Raw genomic sequence first — 10,570 nt, 5'->3', positions numbered from 1 at the left:
CTTTCCTCTTAAATCCTAAGGGTACGGTGTGCAGCATTATTGGCTACAGGCACCATGTTACACAGAACATCTCTGGAGCTTATTCTTCTCGCTTAACCCAAAATTGATGACTAACTCCCCAATCCATGGTAACCACTAGTCTAGCCTTTAGCATATGAAAATATGACTATTTTCAATACTTGGAAGCATCTACCTTTCTGAGTATGCCTTATTTCACTTAGCACATGTCCTCCGCAGGCTGCTGTGTGTCACCACAGTTCCTTCCTCTCTGAAGCTGTACAGTGTGGTCTATCTCCGTGGGCTGTCACCTCTACCTATTTGGCTGCTGTCCAGGTGGCCTCCATATCCCCAACTTCTAACGCTGCAGAAGAGTTTTGAGATCCTGATTTCAATTCTTTTGGATTTTGTTTTCCTGCCAGTCCTGGCTGGCCTTGGAGCCACCTGGCAAGCTTTATGTAAAAGCTGAGGCATCTCCACCTCCAGAATCTTACCTAGGCTGGTCTAGTGGGACCCAGGCACTGATGGATGCTACCCGGGCTCCTTGGGAAGCTTGAAGAACAGTTGGCCTCATAGGTCTTAGCCCCTCTACTGTGCATATGCACTTGGGACTGGAGAGATTGGTTAAGAGTGCTTACTACTTTTCCAGAGGACTTATGTTTGTTTCCCACATCATTGAGCTGCACCCACATCAAGCAGCTCACAACTGCTTATAACTCCATCTCCAAGGGTCCTGATGTCCTCCCCAGGCCTCCCTGGGCACCCACATACAGACATACCCAAGCATATAAGTCCAAATAAATGTTAAATAGCCTTGACTCCAGCCTCATCTCACACACATCTCCGTTTTCCTTCTGGGAATAGTTTTTGCTCCCTTCTGTCATTTTCTCCTGCCCCTTTATTGATCTGCCAAACCTAGTTAGGATCCCAGAGGACCTCAAACCCTCTGCAAATCCAGACCTGCTGCTGCTGGGTCTCCTCCAGCCTGGTCCTGGGTCCACCCGATGCACCTTCTACCCCCTTACAACACAACATCATCGCCGAGGGCCTCTGCGATCTCCCTGCCCTCTCTTAGCATCTCTCCTATCTTGTCCCAGCCTCCCATGTTGTCATGGTTTGAATGTGAACAGCCGGTCACACAGCATCCTCAGTAAGAAGAAAAGAGATGATGTTTAGCTCTCTTTCTCCTTTCTCTTCAGTCCAGAGGCCCCAAAGGACATGAGATGGTGCCACCCCCATTCAAGGTTGTCTGGAAACCCCCTCAAAGACACACCCAGAAATATGTCTCCATGGTGATTCTAAACCATCGAGAAGACAATGAAGATTAACCGTTGCAACCACCACCCCCGGCTGCGGCTGCGTGCCAGACCTCCCTCAGCCTCCTTCAGGTGCATAAACTGAACTCACCTGAACCCTCCCCCGCTGCCCCTGCCTGGCCCTGCAGTTTGTTCCATTCAAGCAGGGGGCATACGCTAACTAGGATCAGCCAAGACCAAACACTTTGTGCTCCTGGCTGTAAGGTGGGACAACAGTAAACCTCATTCTGTCTGCTGAATAATTCCATTATCCCTCTCTATTACACTATTAATTCTTCATTTTACCTATCATTAAGCTTTCAGTAAATAAATAAATGAAGCCAGCACAACTGCTTATATCCATAAGTAATCAAAATGTATTTAGTGCTTTAGTAAGTAGCTTGTTTTTCTAATTTTCCTTTAATTAGCAGAGAAAGAAATAAAATCAATTCCTTATCCTGCAGATAAAAAATTAAACTCAGCTTTCTCCCTCATACATATCAAAATTTGAATGTACACTAGAAACACAGATTCATAATCATCCTGTAATATAATATGTATCTAATATTAAACACATTGCTATGACATTTATCTTCTCTCCCTGATCACAGCTTAATAAAATTATAATTATGACCTTTCAAAGCATCCTCGCCCGATCCACACTGACGCGGCATCCTTAGCTTCAAATCTTGGCTCTTTCTAGGGGCAGATACATCTCCTTGACAGGTCATCTGGTCTGGATGCAAAGCAAGGATGATGTTTGTTATTGCTCACCTTTGTCGTGCAGAGGCCAGAGCAGTGCTAAATCCAAGTGAAGGCTCAAAAAACAGGCACCAGCCCCATCCCTAATGAAGAAGCTATTTCAGTTGATATCTGCTGGGAAAGGGAAAACTAGTTTTCTCCAATGGCGTGTCCCTGGGTATATCAACCACACTCCAAAGCAGGGCCCATGCCCCAGGCCAACAGAAAAGGACTCCATGTCTTCTTTTCTTTTTTTCTAATGTGTGTGTGCGCGCACACACACACACACACACACACACACACGCTTGCTTGCTTGCTTTTTGTTTAGTTTGGGCTTTTTTTTTTTTGCCTTATTGACTATATTATTTTTAAAAATTTGTCTGTTTTGATTTTTTTTGTTTATTTTTTATGTTTTCCCTGTTTTATTTGGAGAGAACATGAAGTTAGGTAGGAGGTAGGACAGATCTGGAGGAGTTGGGGGAGGGGAAATATGATCAAAATATATTGCATGAAAAAATTTTTAAATAGAAATAATTTTTCTGTAGTCACCAGATGGTTAAACATGTGAGCATTTATACATGTGGCATGGCTACATATAGTGGATCTCGAAGGGCACGGGGCGTTTGGGAGGATGCTTAGTGCACAGTGGGGTTGTGAGTGGGAGGAAGCAATACTATGCTAGAAAATACGCTTTAAGTCAACTCCTACTCAGCTGCAAACATCACCTGCTTTTACCTGGACCATTTTAATGGCTCAAGGATACCCAACACTCAATTGATACTCTCCAGCAAAGCCAAATTCTTCCTTAAAAGATTGAGAAGTTTCCAGATATTTGGTGCTGTAAATTCTTCTGTTTGGGGTTTTGTTTGTTTTAAGACAGAGTGGGTCTCATGTAGCCCAGGCTAGCCTCAAACTTGCTATGTACCCAAGGATGACACTGAATTCCTAACCTCCGAGTGCTGTAATCACAGGCCTTTACCACCATGGCCTGCTAGTGCTTAGACAAACACGAATGTGTCTCTTGTGGGATTGCATCGGGGACTTCCTGCTGCTCTTTCTGGAATCTCATCAATATTTGGAGGCTTGGGTACTCCACTTCCAGCTGATGCCAGTCATGGAATCTCAGAAAAAGGTTCTATCCACAGAAGACTGTAATATTACACAATGGTGGTCTCTTTTGCAGCCAAAGGAGTAACTGTATTCTCCCTCAGGGAAGGCTGTTTCTGCCATAGTCATCATCAATGTGAGTGATGAAGAGCTGCTCTTCCCCTCAGGAAGTGGGATTGTCCGTGGTGGATGATGCTGGTGCAGTCAGACCGGTGCCTGTGGGAAGCAGAGGTGATGGCCCTTTGTTTGGCTGGCACCTATCTGAGCTTGAAAAGGAGAAGGGACAAGGACAGGATCCCCACTTTTGTGCCTGTCCTACCTGACTTGGGAACTTGCGGATCTGTTTGACTTTGATTAGGAGACAGAACAATGAGGTTAATTCCTGTTCCTCTGCAGAAATTACATGCTGCAGTTAATTCAACGCTCTCAGACAGGCATGGTGAAGGCTGTGAGTTCGTTCTCTCCGTTACATTTATTTGGTGAGTCAGGCTCTGGCAGGGGGCTGATTTGTTGTTTAATATTTTGGGGGGATTCTTTTGGTGTGTTGGGAACATGTTTGCTGAAATACTGGGTGTTAAACAAGATGTTTTCATTTGTTTTGATGGGTTCTTGTGAAGGCACTACTCCGCATTTCACACTTACCCAGCACTTTCTATCCTCAACCAGCACCAGGATGAGCGCAGCGACTACCCCGTGTGTTTGTGAAGAGTGGGTCTGTTTCAGCCAGAGAAAGGCAGAGCTAGGAAGGACCTCCAAGCCTCAAAGCTCACAGAAGAGCTGAACGGGTCTTTCCAAGCCCTTGGTTCCCACTGTCATGCTCCAAACAAAGATGATGGGCAGCCTCCAAGAGCTCAAAGGAATAAATTGATTATTCTCGCCTGTTATATGATGTTCTTAGGGTGTTACCATAACAGCACAGATCCTTCCCTGAACTCAGCAGAACATATGGGAAGCCTATTTTTAGCATATAATTCTTCCCCTACATCCATCTCTCTCCCTAGCAGTCCTCAATATGGACCCATTATGTAGGTGGGAAGAAAAAAGTTGAATTGGGTGAATGTCTATTCCTCCTGACCCTTGAGGCAGTGGTGACACATTTAACACTCTGGAGCTGTGATTAGGGTTAACCTATATGTGAAGCTTGCTCCTAAAGCATTGTCATATCCACCTTAGGAGGAGAGACAGAGCAAGGCCACACAGAAGAGTGCTTTTGGCCAAAGGCAGTCCCAAGATGCTCTACATAAGAAATCACTAAGCAGGAGCTGGGGCAGCCTGGCGCAGAAACATGAGGACCTGAGTTTAAATCCCCAATACCTACATTAAAAAAAAAAAAAGAAGTGGGTGTGGTGGGCTCATCTGACACACCAGTACTGAGGTGATCAGGATCACCTGAATGGATCCCTAGAGCTCATTGGCCAAGCAGCCTAGCCAAAACAGTGAGCTGCTGCTTCTTCCGTGCAGAACTCTGCCTTAAAACATAAGGTGGAGGGCCACAGAGAAAGACACCTAAAGTGAACCCTTGGCCTTACTGATTCTGGCCTCCATATGCATTCTCACCCAAGTGCTCATACCTATCTGAACATATACATGCACCACACACAGACACATGTATACTAAAAGAGAAGTCACACAAAATAACTTTATAACCTAATCATAAATGTCAAAATGAACCACAGAGGATTATATGCCTCTGTTCAAAAGTAGACAGCACTTAAGGGAGCATTCCTTACAGAAAACCGCCACTCTGTCCCTTTATCTGTGCTGCCCAAGGATCTCCAAACCCTATTTTTGCATATCTAAGACACATTAGTTATGCATATACCTGCTACACGCACAGGAAGTGAAGGGAGCTTCCTGGTATTGTTCTAGAACGATAGCCAGGCAGCATCCCTCCAGAACGGGGCTGCTGAGCCATCAATTGCTCTCTTAGTGCCTAGGAGATTTCTAGCATGGCACAAGTCCAAGGCCAATTCATTAAGGTGGAGGAAATCTATAAACACCTGCATGAAATTGATTAGTAAGTTGGGGTTTCTGTAGCTGACTTCTTGATTACTCCTCCATTCAAAATGACCCACTAAAACCAAGAGCCAGTGACAACTGGCAACTCACTAGCAAGGTACCAATTTATGGAAGATTTTTATTTGCATGAAGTTTACTGTGTTTTGGAGTCCTCAGTTCCACTCTCCATTAAAGTCAAGTGTCCCCTTGTTCTTGGTTCACAGCATTAAGAATTGTGGGTAATTAGATGATGTAATTTGTTTTACACAGGAGACAAGTAATTGAAGAAAGACTAGTTCAGGAGTGCTTCCATGATGATAAACATCCCCCCCATACACACTTCATTAATCGCCATGAAATTGCAGGTTTCGTTCTGAACACTTTTTAGTAATGTGTGTGTGTGTGTGTGTGTGTGTGTGTGTGTATGGGTGTGGATGTTGGACATGAACTTGGGAGTTAAATATAGTGTAAGCCCAAGATTTTCAAGCTTCCAGAGACTATATCAAATGAGCCCTAGAAGCAGGACTAGACTTCAAAAGAAGCTCTGGTGTCACCACCGTGTCCTATTCAATGAACTGCAACAAACCAGAAAGCCTTCTTGAAACTAGGAACCAGAGAGTGTGCCTGCAAGGTACCCTCAACAGAGAAACAGGAGAGGATACTACCATGTTACCTGTTTATGATGCATAAAACAGGGTCTGCTAGTCCTTCTGTTTCTTTGAGTCCATTTGTAAGATTCTGTCTTGTGAACATGAAATATCCTTAGCCTGTATTTCCTGCAGTATGGGAGACTGTGTAGGTGGCCACCAAGGCGTAGCCTTCAATTACACTGACCCACACATTAAGAAAGTTCCTTATTTTTCTCTTCTTTTCAAGCCTGTTGACTTCAAGGAGAATGTCTCTGGGATCTGATGATGACATATCTAACACCCCTCTGACACATACCGATCTCCAGTTCCAACAGACAGAGGGTTCCTCAGACAAGAAGCCACTGGGAGGCAATACACAGCTGGAACTTAATCTCACTGTCTGTGTTTGTTTCCCAGCATATTTATGTTTAGATTACTTCCATGACCAAAGTGTCTGGTTTTCTAAGGCAAAGAAGACAGACAGAGCCCAGGTCAGGTCTGCTGCAAATGTGTGCCCTTGGGCTCCTCTGGTGCTGGCATGGATGTAGGGAATTTGGGGAGAGGTTGGAGCAAGGGCATTTGGGATTACTTATAGACTTCCTCTGCCATGTCTGATCCCCATCATTCTCTCTGCTAAGCACTAAAATGAATCAAGCTCATTGTTGAGGTGGATGAACTGAGAAGTAGGTAGTTGGATTGGGGGTCAAAGCAATGTCTCAGGAAGGTCTAAGTAGATAACTGGGAGCTCTTTCTCCCAGCTAGTAGCCACACCCAGAGCCACTGTCCTGTCTCTTGCTATACCCCCCCACCCCATATAGTTAGTGTGAGAACATGCACACAGCTCACACTGTCCCTCAAAAGCCATGAACATAGAAAAAGAATCAAAAAGTGTGTGCTGTACCTGAGAAGGACAGTGAGGGGAGGGAAATAACAAAACATCAGACATTAAAGTTAGTATCAGGCAGCATTCATCCATAAGTAAAAACCAGAGAGAGAAACTGTCTTGGTAAATAAAGTGGAGCGTGATCAAGGAAGACTGGTATCAACTTCTGGGGCTACGTACACACATGCACACAAAGAAAGAGTAAATTGTAAATACTAATAAATGACTTTGAACTATATGTATATTTTATAGGAGAGAAAGGAGAGTGGGTGGTGTCTATTATGGTATTGTTGATAGAGAAAGGACGTGAGACAGAATCTGTACATACACCACCTGGGGAAGGGACACTAAGCCAGTGTAGAGCCAGCCCTGGAAGAAAAATAGGGACTACAGAGGAACATTGTGATTGTTGTTACTATTTATTCTTATTTTCTAAAAAAAAAATTCAACATGCATATACTTAAAAGACTGCTTTAGAGGGAAAGAAAACTAAATAAGACTATCAGAGGTTATGCTCAATTAGATAAATATAAATTTTAACTATATAAAACCTACAAAAGAAAGCTACACAGAAAAACCCTGTCTCGAAAAACGAAAAAAAAAAAACCTACAAAAGAAGTTGGGGTTCTGGGTTCCATTTTTGAAGCAGCCACTATAAACTTAGAAATAAAATTATTATCAATGCTAATGCTAAAAGTGTATCTAGGCCTACCCAAAGAATGTGTCAAAAATGATACCGAGTTACTACTTTCACAAAAGATGGAATTGTTTACTCAGAAAAAGAAGGGAGAAGCAAATGGAAAATTACTAGAACTTACTTTTTATTTCTTTAGATTATTTTATTAGAAGTTCAGCTGGAGGAACAAATATAAGATTTATATATGGGAATCATTAACTTCTTCCCAGTCATAGCTAATCTAAAAGAGCAACTTTAAAAAATATTAAAAATTACCACCAAAACCCAGATCCAGAAAGATAAACATGGCATGTTGTCTCTTGTGCATGGTTGTAGATAGAGTTTTCCTGCCTGGCCCACAGTCAGGACAAATTTATCTCACCCGCCAGTCCCACAGCTGCTCAGACCCAACCAAGTAAACACAGAGACTTATATTGGTTACAAACTGTATGGCCGTGGCAGGCTTCTTGCTGACTGTTCTTACAGCTTAAATTAATCCATTTCTATAAATCTATACCTTGCCATGTGGCTCATGGCTTACCGGCATCTTCACATGCTATTTCTCATCATGGCAGCTGGCAGTGTCTCTCTCACTCAGCCTTCCACTTCCCAGCTTTATTCTCCTCCTTGTCCCGCCTATACTTCCTGCCTAGCCACTGGCCAATCAGTGATTTATTTATTGACCAATCAGCAACACACTTGACATACAGACCATCCCACAGCACATGGTTGCTATGGGGCCATGGGGGAATTTCAAGGGAGGTGGGACAGACCATAGGTGGTATGAAGGGGGCATGGGGGATAGTAGAGCATGAAGGACTACGTGGGGTGGGGGATGGAAAGACAGGATACAGGACGGGGTGTGTGGAGAGAGAACTAAGACTAAAGACCTTTGAAAATGCCATATGGAAACCTGTTACTGTAAAATTTTCTTCACACACACACACACACACACACACACACACACACACACGGAGTTTAAATGGAATTACCCTATAACAGGGAGCAATCCTTCTCCTAGACACCATAGGCTATCAAATAAAAATCTCAGTATCAGGTGGGCTTTTTGAGATGTTGGTCATGGGGTACCATAGACCCCCCCAAACATCACAGGATATTGCCATTGCTCTTAGTTATCCTCTAGAACCTGAAAGCCAGGCCTTATTGCTAAAGATACCTCTTAATGGAGTCAGAGGACAGAAAACTCAAGCTGGTACCCACCTGGAAGCTTTATCCCTACTGGCTGACTTTTATGGTTACCAAAGGTGCTGTGGATGCTACTGAAAGAGGAAAGTAACCATCAGTCTTACCCAGCTGTGAACCCTTCAAGCTACAATAATGACTGGACTGGCAAGGTAAGTTAGATGGTGTAATAGTGGTACAAACGTTAAGGAAGTAACCAGTCACGTACTGGGAGGACTTAAAGTCCACTCCATAAGATGGAGTTCAGGCCTGGTACTGTTAAGTGGGAAAAACCCATGACTCATTAGGTCATAGGCCCTATGGAAGAACCTACTACTACTATTCTACTAAATGGACACAGTAATAAACTCACCCCTAAGTTCTTATCTACATAGATAAGTGCACCTCTCAACCTTCATTGGAGAAACTTTTTTTTTTTTTTTTTGCAGTAGGTGATGATTAATACAGAGAGCCAGTAAAATACTATGGAGTACTGATCTCTAATGGAACAGCTCTATCACACACACACACACACACACACACACACACACACAAAGCATCAGAGGTCATCATCGAAAAAGAGGTGGGAAGACTGTAAGAGCCAAAGGTAGTGAATGCCTGCAGTGAAGCAGCCTTTTCAGAATAGGACAGAGCAATAGCACATATGAACTCACAATGGCTGTGACCATGTGTCTAAGACCTACACAAGAACAGTCCAGCGTGGGTAGGGCACTTCAGAATTTTTTAAAGGTTTGAATAAATGGGGAGACACACCACGGTATAAAGTTGGCAATCTTCCCATCAATTAGCGTCTACATTTGAGGAAATTCCTATCAAGTTGGTAATAGATTTCACTTTTTATGTGACAGTCTTGTTCTGAAGTTACAAATAAGAAAAATATTGCCTCATAAACAAGAACATTTTGGTATAAATGAAGAAACTAAGGTTAGGGAGACACCTATTGGTTAAGACTCTTGCCATGCCAGTGTGGGGATCCCTGTGTGAATGCTGGGGGTGGGGGTGGGGGGGTGCAGCTGTAATTCCAGTCCCCAAAGGTGGAGGCAGGGGAAAGAGGTTAGAGAGACTGGCCATATAGGGGAGCACTGGGTTTGATTTAGAGATCCTGACTCAATGAACAAGATGAAAGGATCAACCTCTGGTCTGCACATGCAGGCATGCACATGCCCGCACAACACACACACACACACACACACACACACACACACACACACACACGAAACTGCTCACACACATTTGAATTAACATGAACACACACATACATGTGCAAAGAAGACAAGGGAAAACAGAAGTAAAATTATTATTACCTTTTCATCTATAAATACCCAAAAGAAAATGGGAAGGAAGAAAACTGCAAACTCAACAATTGGCAGGGGATTAATGGGTCCCAGTCTTTCCAAGGCAGCTTGGCCATGATATTGGATTGTGCATCCCATCCAATTCCACACCAATAAGTTAAGCTTTCATTATCTGCTCCGGAGGTACATACAAGCATGCACCCAAAGAGGCTGATCTAACATATCCACAGAGCATGCTCTCTGAGACTACGGTTCCCGCAGAAGGACTCCAAAAGTTACTAACAGTCCAATTGTCTACTGAAAAGAAAATTATTTCTAAAAACATAGTGAACATCCACACTTGGAGATGAAGCATAGCTACTTCTTTCTAAAACCTTTTTAAAGATTCACTTTATTATTTTTATGTGTGGAGGGGGGAGTGCATGTGAGTACAGGTGCCTGTGGAGGCCAGAGTTCATGAGAGTCCCCCAGAGCTGGAGTTAAGGCAGTCTGAGTTGCACAGTGTGAATTCTGATACTCAAACGAGTTTCCTATGCAAGAACAGTACACATTCTTAACCACTAAGTCATCTCTCTAGCCCATCAGCTAGCTAGTTTTTTACCAAAAAATAAATAAATAAATAATAATAAGCTATGTATTACTGATGTTGGAAGAAAGCCAAGGTACACGGCTAGACAGCAAAACTGAGCTATGAAACGTTACATATTGTGAGACATAGCATCCGCTCAAGCTTTTTGTATCTGTAT

Source organism: Peromyscus eremicus, chromosome 1 (assembly GCF_949786415.1).
Source record: "Peromyscus eremicus chromosome 1, PerEre_H2_v1, whole genome shotgun sequence".
Taxonomy (NCBI): domain Eukaryota; kingdom Metazoa; phylum Chordata; class Mammalia; order Rodentia; family Cricetidae; genus Peromyscus; species Peromyscus eremicus.
The sequence above is the reverse complement of the archived record's forward strand: the minus strand, read 5'-3'. Positions refer to the sequence as shown.